We start from the raw sequence: 24,448 nt of genomic DNA, 5'->3' as shown, positions 1-24,448 counted from the left end.
CAAAAGTTCCCACAGTTATCTTTGGGTGTGCTAGAAATGACATCTTTTACCTTTGTCATATTTTTTATTTTATCTTACCATATAAAATGTATTTTCACAGCATATGTAATTATAAATTGACAATCTCACTCTTTTCCCACTCTCAAAACTTTAAAGATGACATTTTGTTGTCCACTAGATTTTATTTGAGAATGGTAGTACTCTCAGACACATAACATTTCTCTTTCCTTTTCTTTTAAAATACTTCTCTTTACGTTCATTTTGCAGTAGTTTGACTATGATGTATTAAAGTGTGGATTTCTTTGCATTAATCCTGCTTGATGTTTACTGAGATTCATGGATCTATACCTGAACATCATCAATTTAAAAATATTTTCTTTTCATTTCTTCAAATATTTTTTGTACCTTTCCTCTCATCTTCTTCTGAACTATAGTTATGTGCATATTTTAACATTTGATATTACTCCAGAGATTTTGTTAATGTAATCTTTGTAATTTTTTTCCACTCTTATTTTCTCTGTGTTTTAGTTTGAATAATTTCTGTTGACTTGTTTCCTGATTAATCTATTGATCTTTGAATCTACTATGACCAGTATGCTATTAATCCAAATAAATAAATTCTTCATTTCCAATTTTTAAATTTCTAGTATCCTCTTCGCCATGTATAGTGTGAATTGCTCTACCTTGATTTATGCCCTCTTCATATATTTATCTTTTTAACTAGCTCTTTTCAAAAATTTAACGTAGTAATTCTCAAGAGCTTATCTGATAATTCCAACAGCCTGGACCATCTCTAGGTTGACTTTGATTTTGTTTTCTTCCCCAAATTTTGTAAAATTAATTCTATTTTTCCTGTCCCTTTCAAATAATAGCCTCTTTTATTCCTCATTGTTTTTCTATTATGAGCTATAATTATCCATGTTAGTACTTTTAATACTATCCTTCATATCCTTTGTATTTTTGTAAGTTTTTTCTATTTTTGTAAGTTTCTCTTCTTTTTAAAATTTCTTTTTTTTTAAATGAGGTCACATTTTTATAGCTTTATTTTATTATTTTATTTTTTATGTGGTGCTGAGAATTGAACCCAGGGCCTCACATGTGCGAGGCAAGTGCTCCACCACTGAGCCACAACCCCAGCCCTCTTCTTTCTAAAATTTCTATAGTCTATTTTCCAAATTTTATAGTTTATTTCTTATCTATGCTCATTTTGCTATTTATTTTATTAATTTTATCTTCATTCATTTGTTTTTTATACCAAACATTTCTATTTAATTATCTTAAATTTATTTTTAAAATAACAGTAATATTGATGGGTAATTGTTTCATCACCAGATGTCTTACAGAATTCCTTTCCAGATAGAAGACTGCGTGACTCTCTGCTGGGGAACCTTAGATTCCATTGATCTAGTTAGTTATTTTATGGCTTCTGCTTGGGAAAGACATTGAGAGATGCTTATTGAAACTAATACCTTCAATAAATCAATGAGATTCTAAATTTTCTTAATACCAATAAGTAGATTAAATTTTCAATGTGAGAGTTCTAATCAAGCAAACAGAGAAATTCTAGTGAATTTCCCTATTCTAAAGCTTAGAGAACTTAAAAAATAGAATGGAAAGGAAAGTCAGTTAAGAAGCACAGAGTAGTATGAAGATCCTGATATAGCTATGGCTAGAGAAGCATATAGCCAATGTTTGTAAAGCACCACTGAAAGAGATAATAGTCTCTGGAAAGAAGATGCTGATAGATTAAAATCTCCACGCTGCCACTTTCTAGCTCATAAGTCCTGTAACAAATTACTTTCAATTTTAAGCATCATTTTCCTCTTTGGAAAGAAAAATGTATAAATAGTACCTATCTCAGTTACTATGGGGCTTAAATTAGATAATATATCTTAAAAGGCTTAATACAGCCAATGTCAACAAGGAGGAACTGAAAATGTACTACAGATACAAAGAATAAGGTTTGGAAACTCCAAAGAGATCAGATGTTAGCTGGAATGTAACCTCCATGGAGCCGGGGATCTTGCCAGGTTTATCCATCCTTGTTTCTCTAGCACTTAGAACAGTGCCTGAAACATGTAGTAGACATCAAGGGAATGTTTGAGAAGTGGGTAAAGAGGCAAATGCTTTAGGAAAAATATGAATTTGGAATGAGGAGCACAGGACATTTCAGAACTGGAGAATAAGTGTTTACACACACCCAGGTACCACTATCAGTTGGTAGATTAGACAAGGGAGACATGAGCAGCCCAACTACCACCATGACAGAGCAGCAGAGGAGGACCCAGAGTCATGACTGATGTGCTTTTTCTGTTACCACTGAAGGGCAAAGAGATGCAATGGCTGCCTACCCACCTCTGAGTTCCAGCCTCAGCCCTTGGCCATTGTGAAAACTGGAGTTTATTTCTCCTAGAACGCCAGGTCCATCTGATTCTAAAGATGACACTCTGAATAGTTACACTCTCCTTTCTTGGTCTTTGTGGGGAGAAATGTTCCCAATCCAGAGAGTCCAATTGCAGGGAATTCCAGTTGTACAGTGATGTATATGAAGGTCTTTAAGAAAGTTTCCTTCCAAATCATTGAATTACAAGAATGGATTTGCATGTTCTTTGAGAAGCTGAACAAAAATATGAAGATGGTTTTATATGCTTAAAATTTTGGATATCTGGGCTCCAATTCAGGTTGTCAGTTGACTATTTGGACTTGCTGCCTAATGTAATCCTTGCCAGTCAATTCAATGCCTTTTCTATTCTCCCTCCATTAAAATTAAGAAAATATATTATTAATTATAATAGTATGTTACATGTTCACAAAGGGTATGTAGTGATCTTTTCATTTGAACATCAGAATTCTTCCATTGCTTTACATATCACCATCTGCACAAATATAATAGAATTAGAACTATACAGGAAAGGTGAATCCAATCCAATGGATTCATTATTGATGAGAGAAATCCTGGGAGGTTGGATGTAATTGCTTTCAATATTCTCATGAATCAGATAGTACACAAAAACAAACTTTCAAGCATCTGTCTGACACATAATGAGTATTACAATTAATATAATTATCAAGAAGCAAAATTGACCAAGATGACTTGGCATATAACATTTAGTTCTGCAAGATTTCCACCTAAGTTTTTCGTGATAGAAATACTGGAGTCAAAAGAAAACCAGAAGTTAACAATTGATGTTCTCAAAAGGTTTAACAACAACAACAACAAAACCCTCTTTAAAGTTTAATCAAAAAGGCCTTGACTGTGGAGGAAACAATTTTAGCAAAGTTAAGAAGTTGGGAAAAAGTAACTATTTGATATCACCAAAGTAGAATATTAATCGAGAAATTAGATTGACTGAATGTAGTTCATTAAATTTCTTTTCTCAATGAAAATATCATCTATTTTGATACAGTGCTTCTGGTATATTTATAAATATGCATATGAGAGAAAAATCAAGAGAGATGGTGACTTTTTGTCGTCAAGGAGAGCAGTCCTTCAGAGCTATTTCTGTAAATACATCATGATCCAAGGGGCACGTCCCAGAGAACATGATGGATTCCTCTTCTCCCCTTGCTCCTGGTCTAAACTTAGCTTTCTAAATGCAGCAGCTCCAGCAAACTTTGCAACAGGTGCAATGGATAAGCCCATGTGTTGGCTGTACTCTCCAGAGAGCTCCTTCCCAGACAGAGCACCCACAGTTCTGACAAAGGAACTTGATTTCTGACAACTTCTGACTTGAGGCTTATATCAAAAAGAAGGAGAATGAAAAATCCAACCTGAGGATTTTTTTTTCTAGTTTAGAAGAAGCAGAATCTTGCTTGTCTTTTGAGTTTCCATTCAAATGAGAGTCCTGTTGAGGCCCCAGTGTCAGTTTCCCATTGCCACCACCTTCCAAACACAAGTGGACACTCAGTTATTAAACTGAGGTGTGCTTGTGTTCTCTCATAGAACTAAGGCCTTGGGTTTTTTCATAAAGGCCTACATTTCTGTGAGAGAAGGGTACCTGCTTGCTTGCTTGTATGATTTCTTTTATGTACCAGAGTCTAGGAGGATACAGTCTAGTTACCTTTTAGAACACAGGAAAGCAAACTATAGTTCATAGCCTGTTTTTATAAACAAATTGGGGCTTTAAAACAAAAGATATCCACTTCCATTTGCTTATGGATTTTTCTCTGGGTGCCTTTGAGCTTTATGGTGGCAAAGTTGGGTAGTTCATAGAGATGATGTGACTTACAAAGCCAAAAGTATTTAATATCTGGCCTCGTAGTCCCTATAGTTGTTATAACAGAATCAATGAGACTCGATAATGTAGAAAGAACGGAGATTTATTTCTTCCAGTAGGCAGGATGAAAAGTACAAAGGGGAAAGGTCTGTGTATGGCAAAGGATTTCTTGTTTTGTCACCCCAAGGTGGAAGTGAAAGGTAGAAGGGCAAGACAGCTTGTGTATATGCTTACGTGTGTGTGTGTGTGTGTGTGTGTGTGTGTGTGTGAGAGAGAGAGAGAGAGAGAGAGAGAGAGAGAGAGAGAGAGAGAGAGAAGGTAAGAACTGAACCCATACCTATGTCTGGAACTACTCCTGTGGTCACCAACCACCTCTCATGATAATGACGTTGACCCACTCATGAAGGTGGCACCCTTATGGCCTGCTCACCTCCTAAGGTTGCACTTTTCAACACTGCTGCATTGTGGATGAAGTTTCCAACATCTGAGCATTGGGGACACAAAAAAACCCACGCATGACCCTTTATGGAAAAAAAGTTTGCTCAGCAATGATTCAGAGGGTCAAAGATCACCACAGACACAGTTGACATTTTATTTCCTTATACAGGCTCCATGATCAGCTTCTTTGCACTGGGGAGAAAGTATTGGGTGTATTATAGGTAGTTAGTGAAGAGTGTCCTGGGGAGGCATGGGGCACACAGCAAGGACAACTGCTTCTTTTATCCACATCCCACAGTTCAAATTTTTTAGTCTTAGAGTCCCCTTCTTTCCTTAGCGTCACCTTCCCTTGAAAGAAGCAGATACAAAATAATTGCTTATGCATGTAGTATTTATTTATAGTACATCTTTCCTTGTATATAGAAGAGAGAACAAAACACCAATAGGCCGTGTTGAACTTGTTTTCCTTGCAAGTCAACAGCAAGCAATGCCAAGATTAGTGACAGGGAGAGATTTTGACAACATGGAAATTTTGTTCATGGCACATTGTCAGCTCCGTGCTGCCTGTGACTCCTCTCCCTTTGGATCAATAGAACTGTCTTACCATCAGCATAACACTTTAATCAGACTTTGCTAGAACTCGGCGATGGGATCTGTTCCATTTTACCACCTGAGCTAAATTTATTTCTCCCCTGACCTTTGAATGGATGTCATCACCCAGAAGGAAAGAATTTTTAGCACCCTTTCTACCATGGGATAACTGGAGCCTTCACTATTTTCTATGCAGGGCACTTTCTAAATGTGGCTTTAGAATTTTTAAAAGTGGGAAAAAAGTCACTACTGGAAAATGGTGATGAGTCACTTGAGGGTTATCACAGGAGCCTGAAAGGTGAGAAAAATTGATAAAACATAAAAATAAAGTACCCATAGCTAAAATTAGTAGTATGAGAGGAACTGCTTGCTGCCTTTATAAGACTGTCCTGTTCTTTTGGGGAGTGTGGTAAATGCGGAAACTCAATTCTGCCCTTAGTTTAGATTCAACATAATCCCAAGGCGCCATACAATGTGGACCAAGCATGTGTGCTGGAACACCGTATTGGACCAGAACCTTGAAGGGGCCACTGGACCCCCACTGATATTCACGGGGACCATAGTAGTTAAGTGTGGGGATAATGCCACAGGCCTCTCTTCAGTGAGATTTAAAAGAGAGCAAGAGAAAATAAACTTGGCACTAAACGGCATGAACCTAAGATGCAGTATGGGTACCAGGGCAAGGTTAGAGGGAGCGAATGGGGCTTACATTTCAAGTACAGAATATCAGGGGACACCAAAATCCTCAGCAATTAAGATGGAACCTTTTAATACCACGTTGATAAAAAGAAAAGTAAAAACTTTACAATTTATGAAACATCAGAATTATATGTACCAAGCTCTTCCTCCTGTGTTTGCTTTATGCATACTGTTTTATTGTACCATGGTGACAGTGGATCCCTGGTTTTCAGTTTGGCTGGCAGTCACCAGGCCCTCCTGGCCATTTATTAGCATTGGAAAATGGCCTTGGAATAGCTTAGGCAACATGAGACTTCATAACAGTCATGTTTCCTACTTATAGGATTTCTTTTTGTTGTTGTTGGTTTTTAAATTTTTTTAGAGGTTTTTTTTTTTTTTTCTTTTAGTTGTAGATGAACATCATGTCTTTATTTTATTTCTTTTGTCTACAGTGCTAAGGATCAAACCCAGTACCTCACACATGCTGGGCAAGCATTCTGCCATTGAGCCACAACCCTAGGCCCTACTTACAGATTTTCTATTAACATTTTTTGCACTTGTTTCAAAATATGAGAGAGCATATTGGTAAGTATTGAAGGAACACACAATTGTTATTTTGCCTCAGACTTCAATATGGCCCCAAAGTGCTGTATGTTGCTATTGTAAAAAATGGCTGTGCTTTTAGTTGGTTGAGAACAAACATTGTATCAAGAATATTTGAATTGTCTTTAATTATTGTTTCTGTGACAGAGAAAAACCAACAGACATCACAGTGCATGCAGACTTAGGAATGGCTTCCACATTGTCCCTTAGTCATCTTCTTAGCTTCGCCTACAGAAGTCTTGGCTGGTGAGGAAATCTCTCCAGGTTCATACGTGATTTTCCTCTTCTCCTTTTACTCTGGTGCGAGTCTATGAGGAGTTGAAAGCTTAATCATCTATAGAATTAGGGCAGGTTTCACAGTGAGGGAAGCAGGTTTGGCAAGGACTGTCCTGAACAGGTCAAACAGAGCTGCAGACACAGGGACCCAGTGTTTCTTGAATTTTGATTCTTTAAAAATTGTTCTAATTGCTAAAGGTTGGAAACTTTAAAAAAAAAAAATGTATGACCCAAGTCACATAAAAAAACTCTTGTCTTAACTGTTGATCTTCCCTGCTCAGCCTCTCTGATTAGGGGCGAGTAGGAAAAGGAGGTAACTCTCCCTAACAATGGTGGGAAGGCCTCAGAGAAGACTCTACAAACTGTTCTTCACTAGTGGGATGCTCACATCCCAGGGTTGCAAAAGACAGCCCATCCAATACAGAAAAAAAAAAATTACTAGGATTTTTATTTATGATGATTTTCCTCATCTCTTTAAAATGTCTATTTTTAAAGTTTATACTGTATGTACTATATTATTACATAGGGCATGTATATAATTTTTAAATAAATATTCATGAGTAGAGATGCTTGCTTAAAACAGGTTTTCCTTTTTTTATTAGTGATGCATAATAAAAGTGCAGAGGTGACTAAATTAAATCAGATCTCTCCCAGTGCCTGCATGCTCCCATGCTAGCATGATGCTTGCACTTGGTGCTGCTCTGCAGAGGGTCTGTCTCCTCTTTATTCATTGTGTAGTGTTAGGAAATGCTCCATTGTGTTTTGTTAGCTTCAGCATGTTCCAAGTTCAAATACAGAATGGGAAGGAGTTGAGGATTGGGAAGCACAAGATGTTCCTCCAGGGTGGCTGGCTTTGAATAAATTTTCAGGGATGAAAGGAAGTTTAAGAAAGCCCTCCTTGCTCTCACCTATGGCGGACCCTTTTTTATGAAGCACACTGTGTCATTATTGAGGTGCCATATTGAGTCAGTCAGTGGCTTGAAAATGGAACAATGCTAAATGGACTCTCTGCACAGAAAATTTGTTATTAGGACCTCATAAAAACCCATGGGCCAGGCACTGTGGAGTCAGACACTATCATGTGTTCCTCATGTACACAAATTACTTAATTCTTAAAATGATTCTCTGAACAGTTGGTACTGTCCTACATTCCTCCTGTAGATAATCACCTTGTTCTGAAAATCATGCTTTGCCAGTATTATGTCCATTTTTAAGATGGTAAAACTGACCCTCTGAGGGGAAGTGACTTGTCCAAGGTCCTGTAGCTACAGGAAGTGGAGTCAACTTGGTTCTGTCCAAGTGTCGGATACTCTCAACCTTCTGACTCCCTATTCCTGACTTTCCATGCAGCTCAGCACATTGGGCAAGGGTACAAGGTATGTGGCAGTGAAGCTGGAGTCTCCCTGTTCATAGGGAGGCCAAACCTGCTGGATTTGTCTTCTTTATTCTAGAAGACACTAGATGATGAGATAATGCACAGCTGCCAAAAGGCAGATCAAAATTACCAAAGAAAAATATATCCTTTACTTGGTTTGATAAAAGTTTTACATTTTAAAACCCCAACCAATGTTCTTAACTTCCTGTCAGGGTAGATAAGTTAAGCTGCAGAGGAAGTAGTTGATCACACCACAGGATTTTTCCCTTTCTGACCTGCCCTTCAGTGTCGCACAAACAAGGAAGCTCAAAATGATGTTTCCCAGATTGCACCCCTGTATTTTCTTTCTTTAATAAATAATAGCATTTAAAGAATTCTTTCTGCCTAAGTTCATCATATGGACTTACTGTATTTTTTAATGGGGACATAGTATGGTCTCATTTATTTTACACCTTCTCCATGCCCCATGGAACAAGGTCTCTGGCCTCATGGCACTTATGTTTCCGAAATGGAAACATACACTAAGTCCATTTCTAAGTGTGTCATAAATATGTATAAATCACAAAAATGTATGAAATGTCAATAATCATTGATATGTAAAATTAAGAATAATCATATAGCAATATTCCAAAGCATAAGTGTACCAAAATTTATGCAGCATCACTCCTGTGATAAACATTTAGATGGTTGGATTTTGCTATTAAACCACCCTTCACTGAGCTTTCTTGTGAAGGCCTGTTCTCCCATGTGCAAATATATTGTTGCCAATGAACTCCATAAAGTTCTAAAAGGAAGGAGTTTATTGTTTTGTAAGAAATATTCCAAAACCCTGTGGTTGGCTGAAGTTTGAAATGCAGGACCCTGCTAGACTGTGGGATTTTCTAAATTCTAAGGCTAGCAGGAAGGCTACAGGTGCAGGGTTGCTGGGATGAGGAGTGAGGTGGGTCCCAGTTCTGGTCTGGCTGGGCGGATCATACATTTTTCTCTCCCCTGGATAGTGTCTTCACTGAGATCCCAGAAGCCTTTACTCCTGCTTAGCACCTTTTCCTGTTTCTTCCTGCTCTTATTATTAATGCCAGGCTGGCTGCAGTGCAAGCAATGTTACTGTTACCTCTCTTGGCCCTTGACATATTTTATTCTGAGCCTGAGGTTTTGCCAATTGTTAGCAGCTAACAGGTATAAAAATAGCCCACTTGTAATAAAGCACATAAAAATGCAAAGAGGGCTGTAGGCTCTCCAAGCTGGCCTATTAACCTTTGTAGGATTCTCTGTGAAGTATTGACCACAGCATAATAAAACTTGGGTGAGTAGAAGAGGGACAGAGGAGAGCACTTGGATGACAAATAGTGGATCAGTTTCACCTTTTGCAGAGGTAAGGAAGAGACATGGTAATTTTGTCATCAAGCTCACATTTTTCTCCTGCCTCTACCTTGAGAGGGGGTAGGCTGAATTCTACCCCCTCTTTGGGATGATTAGTTTGTTTTAGCCTCAGTGAAGAATGTTTACCTTTGCAAGCAAACTAGCCATTCCTAATTTGCTTTTTGGGGTTTGGATAGGAATGTCCTCAAAGGCTCATGTGTTGAAGGCTCAGTCCCCAATGTATCAATTGCAAGAAGTGAGGCTTTGGAGAAGTGATTGGGTTGTGAGGTCATTGACCTCATCAGTGAATTAATCCATTGATGAATTCATATTCTGAATGGACGGTTGGGAAGTGGTGGAAACTATAGGAGGTGTAACCTAGTGGGAAGGAGTGAAGCCTTGGTGGCATGCCCATGGAACTGTATTTTGTCCCCCCATAACCTTCCTTTCCTTCTCTCTGCTTCCTGAATACCATGAGCTGAGTGGCTTTTCTCCACCACATCCTTCTTCCATGATGTTCTCTCATCTCATGCCCAAAGCAATGGAGCCAGCTAACCATGGACCGGAGCCATGAGCCAAGATAAATCCTTCCTTGTCTTAGTTGTTTTTCTAAGGTATTTGTCGCAGTGATGAAAAGCTGACTGTAACACACTTTAGAGATGTAAAAGTAATTGAATATCAGTGACAATTGCATATTCACTTTTCTGATCATTTTTATCTGTGCTTGCTAAGATATCGGGAGGCACTGTGCTGTCACCAGTCTTTATATTTGGAATAAAATGCCTTGCTATGGGAGGGACAGGATTTCCATTTTGGAGATTTTCAAAGATTTGTCTTACATGTGTCAACTAGATGAGTTATTTTTAAATGAAAACAATTTTGTTTTATAGTGACATTTAGCAATGCCTGGATTGATGACCACAACTTCAGAGTTGCTAGTGCATCTAGCATGTAGAGGCCAGGAATGTTGCTAAATATCCTGCAATGTACATGACATTTTCCACAAAAAAGAATTATCCAGTCCCAAACTTCAGTAATATCAAGGTTGAGAAGACCTGAACTAGAAGAATGCTTCCTGGATGTGAGATTTTTGCATGTTGCCGCAGAGTAACTCAGTTAGTGTAGTTTGTTTTGGGTAGGTTAGGGAACAAATAAAAAAATCCTAAATTCTTATAGCTCTGCAGCAACATTCAACATTGTCCAGAATGTTCAATTCCATAGAATTTACAATGTAAATAAAAATAAGAGACATTGAAAATCAAATGTAGACTCAATGACAATTTAAATATTCCAGTAATTGACTGTATTTCAAATTTAGATTTTATTGATAACAAATATCACATGTCAACAATATTTATGCCCAAGAGATACTTGCAATTTCTCCCAAATTAGATCTTTACTCTTTTCTTATTTTTTTAACCTGACACAACAAGAAATGCTCAGAAAAGTGCAATGGGTAAATTCAAAGCATATGAATACACAATTGACCAAAGAAGAAATGTTTAACACCAGGAAACATTAAGAAGAAGGTATTCAAGAATTTCACTGAGATGTATATAAGTAAACAGTTTTTCAACTGTCCAATTTTCCTAGATTCTTATGAATAAAAGTATCTAGAGAGTAGGGAAAGCATGCTGTGGGTGATGTTTGTTTCTCTTTCTTTTGAGAAGGGTGGTCATAAAATGTGTTGGGAAAATGCAAATATCTTCAAGGTATTTTTTCTTGAGCAAGAACTATCCCATATTATTTTGAAAGTTCTCTTATTACCAGGGAGCAGGGATGTAGAAAGTAATGAGAACAAAGAGGAGCCACTCCCTACAATACTTCCCCTGCAGATGAGTCTCCCCCAAATTACAAACAGGAAAGTGTCACTACAAGTTCAAGCGAAAACAATGGCCTCAGCACCCAGTCATGGTGGCTGCTGCAAAATAATACAAATAGGGATCTACTATTCCACAAAATTGTTGGAGCCTGGGTTTTATACTAAATAGTGTTATCAAAATCCATGTATGTATGTAACCAAAATCTCCCCCTATATATATATGTGTGTGTATATATATATATATATATATATATATATATAATACTATATATAACATATATAAACATGTAATATTATATAATATAATACTGCATGTATATAATATATACTTTAGTACTATATATTACATATAGTATTATTTGATAATATAATATATGTTGATAATACTATATATATAGTATGTTGGAAATACTATATATATATATATATATATATATATATATATATATATATATATATATGGATTCCTCCCACACACATTCACACATTGGGGAAAAAAAAAAAAAAAAAAAAACTTACTGCTGGCTGCCTTGTCCAGTCTTTTTCTTTTACCAAATGAAATAAGATCATATATTATGCACCAATTTCAGCAGTACACACAGTTTGGTTTGTTTAAAAGGGAGTAGAAAAGCCCATGTTGGCCAAAAACTGGCCACAGGGTTGTGGCCCCAGATGCTTAGAACTGCTGGTCCAGCACATGTGTTTTTCCAGTGCACTGTGTTATAGGCATCCAATACCATTACCACCATGAACCCATTGTCAGGACCGAGGGCACACATGTGACCATGTGCAATTAGAATGAAAACTCCAGACAACTTTGCCCACAGGTTCAAGCTGGATTCACATTATTAGGGATTCTTTCTTAGACACAAAGACTTCTGAATATTTAAGATTATAGATCTCCTAATGGCCTTTTTGTTTCCTGCTTTTTAAGTTGATGTTTATTCAGTCTAATGGGAAACCAGATTTTAGGAAATACAACATTTCTCTTTGGGTTCTGCAATTATGTGGGGTAGAGAAGAAATGGTTTTTAAGGCTCCATTGGATATTTACAGTTGGATGATATTTTTCCTGTTCAGAGGCTGAACATACCCTGATGTGCTGTTTTAAAAATCAATCATAGATACATTTACATAGCTAGTACAGCTCAAGCAATCCATTAGAGGGGGCACATTTCAGTGTTGGGGGAAAAAGGAATTAAGATTGCAATTTCTACCAGTGACTTTTGGTTGTTGTTTCCACCCATTTTTCCTTTAACACAGATAATTTTTTAGAGTGAACTAGTTTTCCCACTGCATTGTATTAATTGGAATGAAAAGTCATTATTAGAGCAAACCCACAGAGCAATATTGCTTAATTAGGAGGCACTTCTCAGAATTAAAGATAAAGATAATAGGGGAAACTTTGCAATACTATTGCAAAGTGGAATTTTAACCAAATAACTTGCATCTATTTAACATTCATCAGATATCTATTGAGTATGTACAGAATTTTAGGAATGATCTAGGTTATGTTGATACAAATATAAATGAGGGGAAAAGGGAAAAGAACTTAAATATTGGTGTTTGGGAAAGTGTTGCTTTTAGAATTGTAAGTACTGAGTTCCATTTCTTTCAGATTTATTTATTAATTAGGTGAGTAATTTATTAGAAACCTTGGCTCCCTTATTTGTGCATTTTTTGGGGGGCTACTATCTTTTTTGGCTAATATCTTTTTGTGATAAGGAGAATCAAGAAACCATATGATAAAACTTTGTAAACTGAATATAGGGAACAATGATCCTAAGAGAATGTAGAGCACTATGCCAGGGTCCCTGAATGGTATCCTATGTGTGTATGTGTGGCAGTAATGAAAAGGAAGACTGGGAACAGAAGGGTGCCCATTCATTTTATCAATATATAATTTTTGAGCATCTACAATGTGATTATTCTACATACAGAGATGTGATAGTAAAAAAATATGTCTCTTCCCCAATGCAAAGTTAAATTTTAAAAACATAATAAACCTTATGTTATAGTGGTGAAGGGTTTAAACAAAATATAGATAGGTAAACATATAGAACATCAGGTGAAAAAAATGAGGATGAGGGCTGGGGGGTTGCAGCTCAGTGGTACAATGATTGCCTAGCCTGTGTGAGCTACTGGGTTTGATTCTCAGTACGGCATATAAATAAGGAAATAAAATAAAAGTTCATTGACAACTAAAAATAATATAAAAATAAGGATGATGTTGCTGGGCATGGTCACGGATGCCTGTAATCCTAGTAGCTTGGAAAACTGAGCCAGGAGGATAACCTCAGCAACAGTAAGGTACCAAGCAACTCAGTGAGACCCTGTCTCTAAATAAAACACACAAAAGGGCTGAGGATGTGGCTCAGTGGCTGAGTGCCCATGAGTTCAATCCTCACTCCCTGGTACCAAAACCAAAAAACAACAAACAAACAAATATAATTTAAATCTAGAGGTTATTGCTAGTTATAGGCATGGCTATATCCAGGAAGTGAGTCAAATGATGTCATTGACATTTTTTATTTCTTTATTATATGTTTGATTTCCTCATTCAAACCCAGGGTGTCTTACCAAAATAATAGAGCTTAGGAGTAAGTTCCAAGCTTATACTCTCATCATGCCATCAATTTCAGCCTGTAAAGTTTCAGTTTCCCAGTAGCTCTAACCAAGTCTGAAGTGTTAGTGCTCATTGGCATGATTCAGGTCATATATGTGGCATAAACCCATCACTGTCAGGGAACATGCAGATAGACTATGCCTGGGTCATGTGACCCTTTCTGGCACCAAGGTAGGGAGTTTGCTTGTTGGTCAAACTGTGTGAACTAGATACATTGAAGAGGCTTGTTCTTTAAGAGGAATGAGAACTGCCCTATAAAACAAAGGCAGATTGAGTATTTGGGCGAAGCATCATTCTAACCTGCACATCCTGATTTTACCTTCTAAAGCAACACCAAATGGAACTTTTAGTATTTGTGTTATCTGTAAGGGGAAAAGATTATTTTTCTTGTGGAACATCATATCTCTCTGAGCTCAGCTCCCAGGATGTGGGAGGCAGACAAATACAGTTCCTAAATAAATGAATGCTAAAATGAATGAATGAATGGCTGAGATACTTGAATGTGGCTGATGTGATAAGTAATTTCTATCATTGATGGTATAAGGAAAATTTTCTAGCAGCTGGGTATGCTTACCTGCCCCATAGCACCAGCACAGGAAAGGGACTTAATTAATTGTAATATGGTTGGATGCTATTAGATACTTAATTGAATAATTACTGGTTTAGGCCAAGGAATGCTTTTATCCTTTAATTATTTGTAGCTGGTTTACATAACCCTTAAAATTCTTCTTGTGGAAAGGAAAAGGGAATTTCCTTGTTTCGAAAAAGAAAATGGGCATGTTTCTCTGTTCATTCTGAGCGGTTCAGTTGAATATCCTCCATTAAAAATGTTTGTTTACTTTTCACAGTATGGATTATCCAGTCAATAGATACCTTATGTACGGAAAATGCATAGTTTTTGAAGCCATTGTTATGATTTGAATCTGGAATTCCCCCCCAAATGCTTTTATATTGAAGGATCATGGGCGCTCTGATCTCATCAGAGGATTAACCCATTGATTCATTCATGATCTGAATGGACTATTAGGAAGTGGTGGAAACTCTAGGAGGTGGGACATAGTTGAAAGGAGTGGGTTCTTGGGGGTGTGCCCTTAGGGACTTTATCTTGTCCCTGGCATTTCCACTCCTACCCTGTCCTACCTGCATGCTTCCATGAGATAAGTAGTCTTGCTTGCCATGCTATCCACCGTGATGCTCTGTCTCACCACAAGTCCAGAAACAATGGAGTCAACTGAGCATGGACTGAAACCTTAGAAACTCTGGGCCAAAATAAACCTTGTCTTCTTTAATTTTTTTTTTTTTTTTTTTTTTTGTGTGTGTGTGTGTGTGTTTTGTCACAGCAAAGTAAAGCTAAAACTGATTTCTGTGTGTGGTGTCATTTGCTAAAATTCTTAGCCTTGTATACTGTGTTTCATAAATGAATCCAGGGGATTAAATCAGTGTTGTTAGGAAGATGAAAAGAAGCCCTTTCTGTTACATCTAATAACAAATTCTCTAGTCCTGTATTCTTTAAAGTATTCCCCAGAGACCTTAATATACAATAGAGACATTGAACTAAGTAGAAGCAAGCTCCCAGATGGTAGTTCCAGAGGGGAACGGGTAGTGCTTCTCCATGGCTGTGTGGTATGCTAAGAGCAGGTGATCGGTGCTGGTCCCCCGGAAAAAGCCACAAAACATTTCATTCGTAAATGGTATTTGGAAACTGAAAACTGAGGTTTACTTTTTCCTCCAGTTGAATTGTGCTGTGGTTCAACATTATGAACAGAGCATTCTCACCTAGAATAAGATCCCAGGAGCTTCTCCTGTCCCTCTTTTTTATTATTTCTTGGCACTTATTCTGTCTTCCATTTTTCTTAGCAGGTTTATTCTAAATCTTTAAAATGGGACAGAAATTGTTTCCAACATTTCACTACCATTGTGATCTCTGCTGGTCTCATGAGGTTTCTTTACCTGTGGTGTTTACCATGATTATTTTTCAGTGCATTTTTCCTTAGAGGTAGCATTTTCATTTTAACAGAGGTATATTACCTTAACTAAGATGTTCTCAAATGTGTGTGTTCAACAATCTTACCTGAACTACTTGAAAACAAATTTCTGTCTTCTCCCTAGAGTTCTAACTGCACATCTTGAATCTTGCCCTAGTGTGGCCATATGCATGGCAAAATGATACTCTGGTCAAGGACTGACCACATATTTGACAGTGATCCTACAAGATTATAATGGCATTGCAAAGGTCTATCATCTGGTGACATTGTAGCAGTTGTAAAATTGTATTTGTGGTGACAATGATGTAAACAAACTTGTGCTACCAACCATGTAAAAGTATAGCACACACAATTATATACAGAATGCAACAGTCGATAATAAATGTGTAATTGTGTAATACATAATAATTATGTGACTGGTTTGTGTGTTCTATACAGTACTTTTTATCATGATTTTAGCATGATCTTCTCATCCTTATAAAAACATGTTCATTGTAAAACAGCCTTGAGCAAGCCCTTCAGAAAGTATCTAGAAGAAAATATTTCTATTATAGGATATGGTAACTCCATGCAAGTTTCTGCCTCTAAAGACCTTGCTGTGGGTCAAGGTGTGGAGGTGGAAGACAGCAGTATTGAGGATCCTGACTCTGCACTGGCCTAGTCTAATGTGGATGTTTGTGTCTTGGGTGTTAATAAATTAAAAATTAATAAAAATATAAATTTAAAGAATAGAGAAAATTAAGTTAGAATAAGGCATAAAGTCACAGTTTTGTAAATCTATAAATATTTTCATGTTTTAAGCTAAGTGTAATTTCAAAATAGTGAAAAAGTTCAAAAGTTAAAATTTATAAATTAAAAATGCTACAGTAAGCTAAGCTTAATTTATTTTTGAGAAAAGAAATATTTTTTCAGTGCTGGGATTAAAGCCAGGACCCTTATACATGCTAGGCAAGAGCTCTATCAATGAGCTATATCCCCAGTGCAAATGATTTTTAAAAAGTAAATAAATTGAGTATAGCTGACATATGCAGGGTGATCAAAGTCTTCAATGTTATACAATAATGTTCTAGGCCTTTACATTCACTCAGCACCTGCTCCTTGACTCACCCAGAACAACATCCGGTTCTGTAACCTTCATTCCTAGCAAGTTTCCTCTACAAGTGTTCCATTTTTTTTATCCTCTGATACGAGGATATTTACTATGCTTTTTTTATGTTTACATATGTTTAAACACATACCACTGTGTTATAATTGCATATAGTATTTAGAATAGTAATATACCATATGCCACTGTACTCTAGAAGCAACATAGACTGTACTATATAACTTAAATGTGTGGTAGGCCATGATATCTAGGTTTGGGTAAGTACGTTTCTATTCTATAATATCACACAATGATGAATTGCCTGGTGATGGATTTCTCAGAATGTATTTCTGTCCATAAGTGACAAATGACTGCATTCAAATTTCCAAGCATTTCTCAATTGATGCTGATGTTGATGGTAGACCACACTTTGAGGTCTACTGCTTGACCTCAAAGAAATGAATACTTATGATGTATACTTATATTTGGTATTGAGGAGACAGAGGTGAACCCAAAATGGTCCCTTCAGTTAGGGAATGTATTGCTAATTTTAATTGTTATGACCTTAAGCTTTTCCAAGTCATTAATTTGTGTATGTGCATGCATAACTTCTGGGGGATTTTTGTGAGCATGGAAGTCAAAAAAGGATGGGAAATGTTTATTAGAACTGAAGCACTATTTGGAAGCAGAGTGCTGAAAAATATTTAAGAAGCATTGAGAGTGTTGAGAAAGGACCAGTGGGTGTCAGGAAGTGGGGGGATAACTAGGAGATAAACTAGGCATAGAATAGTCCCTTTCTTGTCATTTGCTTATTCAACTAATATTTATTAATCACTCACCAGATGATAGACGAGTGAACAAGATCTAGAAGGGAAAATACAGAAAGCAAAGAAGGCAAACATGTAGCACATTTGGTGATAACAAGTGCTATACATCACACATAGGCTTTAATAATAATTTGAATAACACTCTACTTACCTTTCTGTGTCAAATAATGCCATGAAGTAATTTGGTGAAAATACAGATTCCCATATGTCACCCCAGATATTCTCACTCAACAGACCTGGCTGGAGCAGGGGTGGGGCATGGGGTGGGCTTATCCTATTGTCTGAAAAGTGGTTTTAATGCTATTAGCCTTCTCAGCCTTATTGAGGAGATGAGACGGTTCAGGGAGCTGGTCAGGGGTGGAAAGGAGTCTGAAGGTGAAGGGTAAGATCCAAAAGAAAAAGTGAGGGCTGAAATCCACCTGGGAAAATAGGGAAGCTGACGCAGAATGGCAGGGAGAAAGAGGGTCGGTGATGGGTCTGAATGTCCCAGGGCTGATTTAGGATCCTGGCCCTTCCTTACTAGGTGAGTGGCCATGGACATTTCACTTAGTTCCACATCTGGAAAAGAGAAATATACATGTGCATGTGTGTGTGTGTGTGTGTGTGTGTGTGTACATGTTTATGTGTATGCATCTCAACTTATGATGGATTTACATCCTAATAAACCTATTGTGAGTTGAAAATACTGAAAGTTGAAAATGTTTTGAATACAGCTAATGTAGTGAATATTATAGCTTAGCCTACCCTATTGGAAACATTCTCAAAACACATTATTCTGTAGTTGGACTAAATCATCTGACACAAAGCTTATGTTATATTAAAGTGATAAATTTATGTCATGGTTTATTGAATCCTGTACTAAATGTGAAAGAAAGATGAATGTATTTGTGTTTTGGGTGAGTGTTTATTTACATATATAGAGATACATATCTATTTTATATATGTGTACATTTCTACACATACATATGCATAGGATGTGTGTATACATGTGTAGATAGACCATGTCTGAAGATGATTTGACTTATGATTTCTCAATATTACAATATTTAAAAGAATATTTTTTATACTGCCAGTTACTTGTGATGAGTTCTGCTCCCTCCCATGTTGAAGTATAACATTAGAGAAGCATGCTGAGGCAAGCATATAAAGCAGGGTTTATTTAAAAAGGGGTAACATAGACATCTCCTGGGAGGGAGAAGGGGGCCCTAGCTGGTACCCTGGTATCCCAAGAAGGGAGGTGTTCTGCCTTTTTTATATGTCCTAGGCTTCCTTTGATCTCCTGCTCTCTTTCCCTTATATCTCTCTTTCCTGCAAATCAGTTAGTAACTAGGTCCAGGAGATGCTCAGTGGGGTGGCCAAAAGGTGAAAAGCAGAGGGCTGGAGGGGCCAAGTTGGAGAGATCTTGGCAGGAAGGGGGCATAATTAACAACTTCCTGTAGGGAGGGACAATCCCTGGGACAGGTTACCTTAGCAACAGGTTGGAGCAGGGGCAGGTTATCTTGATAAGGTTGGAGGAAGGGCTCTGCAGGCATTAGCATTTCAATCCCTCTCCAACTTTCTGGACTCACTCAAATTGACCTCCTTGATCCCACCTGACTCAATTTACCTATCTCTAATGACTGCCTGTCTAATTCTGGCTTCATTTTCATATACAATCAAAAGGAAACACACATTTATATCTTGGTGTGTTTGATGTTGCTTCAATAGAATACTTAAGACTAGGCAATTTATAATGAACAGAAATGTGTTGGCTAACAGTTTTGGAAGCTAGAAGGTCCAATATAAAGGTGCTGGTGCCTGGCCAGAGACAGCATGCAGCATCAACACATGGTGGAGGAGCATACAGGTAAGAAATCAAGAAGGGGCCACACTTGCTCTTTTATCATGGCAGCCACCTCATCCAGAGGGGGACACTCTCATGACTTAAACAACTTTTAAAAACCCCATCTCCTAACAATTTTACAAGGGCAGTTCAATTTCTACATGAGTTTTGGAGAAACCATAGTGTGTGTGCCTGAAAGTATGTATATATGTGCACTTACACACACACACAAACACACACACACACACACCACACATCTTTTTGGCTGGTATTTTTGTTTTTTTAGAGAGAGAGAATTTTTAATATTTAATTTTCAGTTTTTGGCGGACACAACATCTTTGTTTGTATGTGGTGCTGAGGATCGAACCTGGGCCACACCCTTGGCTGGTATTGTTTTAAAGGCTGCAATAGATAATTTAGAAAAGTTATCCCATGTGCCAGGCAATGCATTTGGATTACATATAATTGTGATGATGGTCTTGATTTTCAGGCATAAGATATTGAATAGGAATAAATTCTCAAAATGTTCCATGAGGGCTGAGAGAATGTAAAAGCATAAAATCTCTACCAAGAGGCTTAAGCACTTAGTTGTGTGCTGCAGAACATCTTTTGAATGTGGGCCAGGAAAGCTGTCAGGACACAAAGCAGTTTGGAAACAATCATTTTGATAGAACTCCTGGGAGCTTTCCTGCCACTGAGTTCTCTTTCCCTGTGTTGTGTGAGTGGTTGTCAAAGACCTTAGGAAACCAATAGTTCTGAGTCCATCATTCGGCATTTGAAATACCTAGACCAGTTTAACTCATCTGTACCTTTAAGGCTGCTTTTTCTTCTCAACAGGATATCAGGAAAGAAGAGATATTTCTTTGCCTGAAATTAACTTTATTTGGCAGCCTCCTGGTTTCTTTTGTCTACTCTGAGTGTTTATATTTTATAGTAAGTAATACGCGGCACCCCAAAGAAAATTGTCATGTTCAGTGTTTGCCCAAAGGAGAACCATTGAGGCTTTTTGTTCCTCAGACTGAACTGAATCTCCAACATAGTGAACAACAAAGAAGGGCAACCTTGGTGTGTTAGTGACCTCTTGGGACTGAGGATCACTCCCACAGATGAGTGAAGATATGTTTGTACTTCATAAAAAAACACGTCCTTAGCTCACTTTTCCCTCTATTTTTTTTTAACATCCAGTATTTGCTCTAAGAAGTCTGTTTCATGCTTGATTCTGACTTTAAGAATGTTACTCCTTGAATAACTGGTGGGTCTACAGACTAGCCCCATGGGTCCTGCTTTCTGACCATACACCACCGTTCCTTTACATGACCTGTCCATTTTATGCTGCAGAAAATTATGTTTCACTTCCATGATCTCCTAACCCAGGATTGGACACATTGTCAATGCTAGGCAAATGACTTGATTAAGCTGTACCGATTAAAGCGGAAGTGTCCATGTTGGCTCACCATTTTTTCTTCTGCTGTGGAATTTTCCAAAATATGCTTTATAGAACATTAGCCCTATAAAATGTTCTGATCAAAGGATCTATAGTCATATAAACTTAGGAAACGATATGTATGCTTATCCCCTCATGGAGATTCACAAAACACACTGGATACAAAGTTCTGAGACAATCAGTAGTGGGGAACCATGTAATTAGTTGAGTTCTCAAATGAACTTGACTAAGAATCTTTTCTTTGGCTTCCTTCTTTTTTATTTCTGCTGGAATTCGTTGGGATACTGTTCTATAGTACCTGGGCTCCACAAGGAGTTGTAATTCAGTGAGTATTTACTGAGGACCTACCATGTGTAAAGCAGTATGAGCTTCCAGTTTCCAGAATTTCCACATCTTTACAACAAGGGAATAATATCAAATTATATGGAATCAACCGATTCATATGCTGCAAAATGAGTGAGGTTGGTAGGTAGAGAAAAAAGACTATTTAAGAGGCAGAGGTCACTGGAGAAAGGCTGAATATTTGGAATGCCTTAAATTGGGCTTTCAATAATATAAAATATTTCAGACATTAATATCAACCACCATAATAATAACTGATACTTAAGGTTTAATGCTAGATGTTATGCATTGAGAGTACCATGAGTACTTTAATTATTATAGCTTCCATAAAACATAGGCATTGCTATTCCCTTTATTTGACAGATGAGGACACTGAGGCAGACAGAGGTTGAGTAACTTCCCAGGCCTGTGGGCAGTCCCTGAAGGATGTGAACCTGAAATGGCCAATACCAGAGCCCGTGTTTTTAGCTACTGTGCTAAACACAGTAGTTGTCAGGATGCTCACAACTTAACTGAACCTGTCATTCTTCCCTAGTAGTATCTTTACATCAAAACATAAGAAAGATGGCCTGAGGATCCGAGTCCCGATGCTACATGACTCTTAACCTGACTGTGTAGACTTTGCAGGCTACCTACCTTCCCTGCCTTTACTCCCTACTGTTTTCACTCCCAGAATAGGTGGGTTGACTCTACCTGCCTCATACAGTCCTGGCAAGCATAGATTGCAACATTGCTCATAATTCCTGGTACATGTTAAATTCATAAATGGGTATCACATAATGCACAAATGAATGCACTTTGCTTATTTTGATAACTACCCCTCTTCTCTTTTGGCGTGTGGTGTGTAAGTGTCCAACTACCCTTATAGATACATCCTCTTTTTTCTTCAATTCTGTCAATTTTTGCTGCTTTTGTTTTTCATGGTTTGCTTTCATATGTAAATGTTTTAATTATTATAACATCTTTCTGTCTGGAAATTTATTAATTCAAAATGTTGTCTCATAAACTTTTAAAATTAGCATCCATTTTTTCCTGATATTAATACAGGATATATATTAATGCATTACATACATATAACATTGCTTTATACATGGTACGTTATTTTACGTTCTTTTACTTTCAACCTGTTTGTGTCTTTGAATCTAACATGGGCCTCTCATAGAAAATATCACTGGATCATGTTTTTCAATCCATTTAATCTCTGTCTTTTTATTGAAGAGTTTAATCCATTTACATTTAAAGTAAGTACTGATAAAAAGGAATGCATTTTGATCATCTTGCTGTTTGTTTTATGCATGCCTGCCCTAGAGATTTTTTTTTTTTTGTCTTTCATTTCCTACATTACTATTTCCCTTTGAGGATAGTTGAGTTTTTGTAGTGAAATATTCCTATTCTCTCACTTCCTTTTGTGTATATTCTTTAGCTATTTTGCTTGAAATTATCATGGGGTTTATATTTAAAAACCCAAAGCAATAACAGTCTATTTTTAATATATACAAGGTTAACATCAATAACACAAAAACTCTTCTCCTTTAACAGTCTGTCCCTATTTTTCAGCTGTCACAACTTTACATTTATTTTTGTGTCATAAAATATAAACTGATGATTTTTAGTGCTTTACAAAAAACAAAAGCTGTAATTTATTGTAAAGTTGTACAAAGAACAAAATTTAGAGTTGAAAACCAAAGCTACAAATAAAAATTGCTTCTTGAATATTAATGTTTAATGTATTGTTCATTTAAATCATTTAGAAAGTAAAATATGTAATTGCACATCAGTCTTAAAATAGTACAGGTTTCCTACATCTTTAAGGTACTCACAATGTCCTTTCATTTTACAACTGCACCACTTTCTTTCAAGGAATTTTTTGGTGGTAATGAATTCTGTAGTCTTTTGTTTACCTAGAAATGCATTAATTTCTTTCTCACTTTTAAAGGATAGCTTTGTGAAATATAGGATTCTTAGTTTACAGGGTTTTTTTTTTTTTTTCAACACTTAGCAGTTTATCCTCAGCATTAACAAAAGAAGGAAGTATAGAGAGATGGAAGGAAGGAAGGAAAAGTATGTCTTAGCACTTGGAATACAGTGATAGAATGTATAAGCCTGCTGCATTTTAGCATTCGGTTGTTGCTGAGATATCTGCTGATAGTCCTCTTGGGATCCCTGTATGTGACCAGTCAGTTATTTGTCGATGGCTTCAATGCTCTACCCCTGCCTTTGATTTGAACCTGTTAGACTGTAATGTGTTGGGGCATCTCTTTGAGATTATCTTACTAGAAATCATTGAATTCTTAGATATTTATATTCATGTCTTTCATCAAATTTGGGCTATGTTCAGCCATTGGGTTTTCAAATATATTCTCTTCCTCAAACTCTGTGTTTTTTCCTTCTGGGAAACCTATTGTGCATGTACTGATATGCTTGATGGTGTGACCACAGGTTCCCCTTAGACTCTTTTTGTCAATATCATTATCATTTCTACTGTTTGGCTTCAGACTTGCTGATTATTTCTTCTGCCTGCTCAACTCTGCCTTTTAATCCCTCAAATGAAATCTATTCTTCATTGACTACATTTTTTAGTTTCATAATTTCTTTTTGGTTTGTTTTTTAGTTGCCTTTCTATTGATATTTTTGTTTCACTCTTACATTGTTTTCTTGTTTTTGTCTACATCATCCTTTATTTCTCTGAGTATATTTAAATCCATTGTTTTTAAAGCTTTTGTCTAGTTGGTGTGTTTCAGGTCTTTTTAAGCAATAAATTAGGCTGTTTGTTTACTTCCTCTCTATAGTAGACTATATTTTACTGTTTGACTGTACATAATGATGTTTTTGTGGTTGAAAATTGGACATTTCAATCATATGGTGTAGTTACTCTGGAATCAGAGTTTCCCTCTTCTCCGGGGTTTAATGTTTTTTCTTCTTTGTTGTTGCCTTTGTTTTTGTTGTTGTTTCATTGTCTT

The sequence above is a fragment of the Marmota flaviventris genome, chromosome 5 (assembly GCF_047511675.1).
Source record: "Marmota flaviventris isolate mMarFla1 chromosome 5, mMarFla1.hap1, whole genome shotgun sequence".
Taxonomy (NCBI): domain Eukaryota; kingdom Metazoa; phylum Chordata; class Mammalia; order Rodentia; family Sciuridae; genus Marmota; species Marmota flaviventris.
This window is presented reverse-complemented; position numbering follows the sequence as displayed.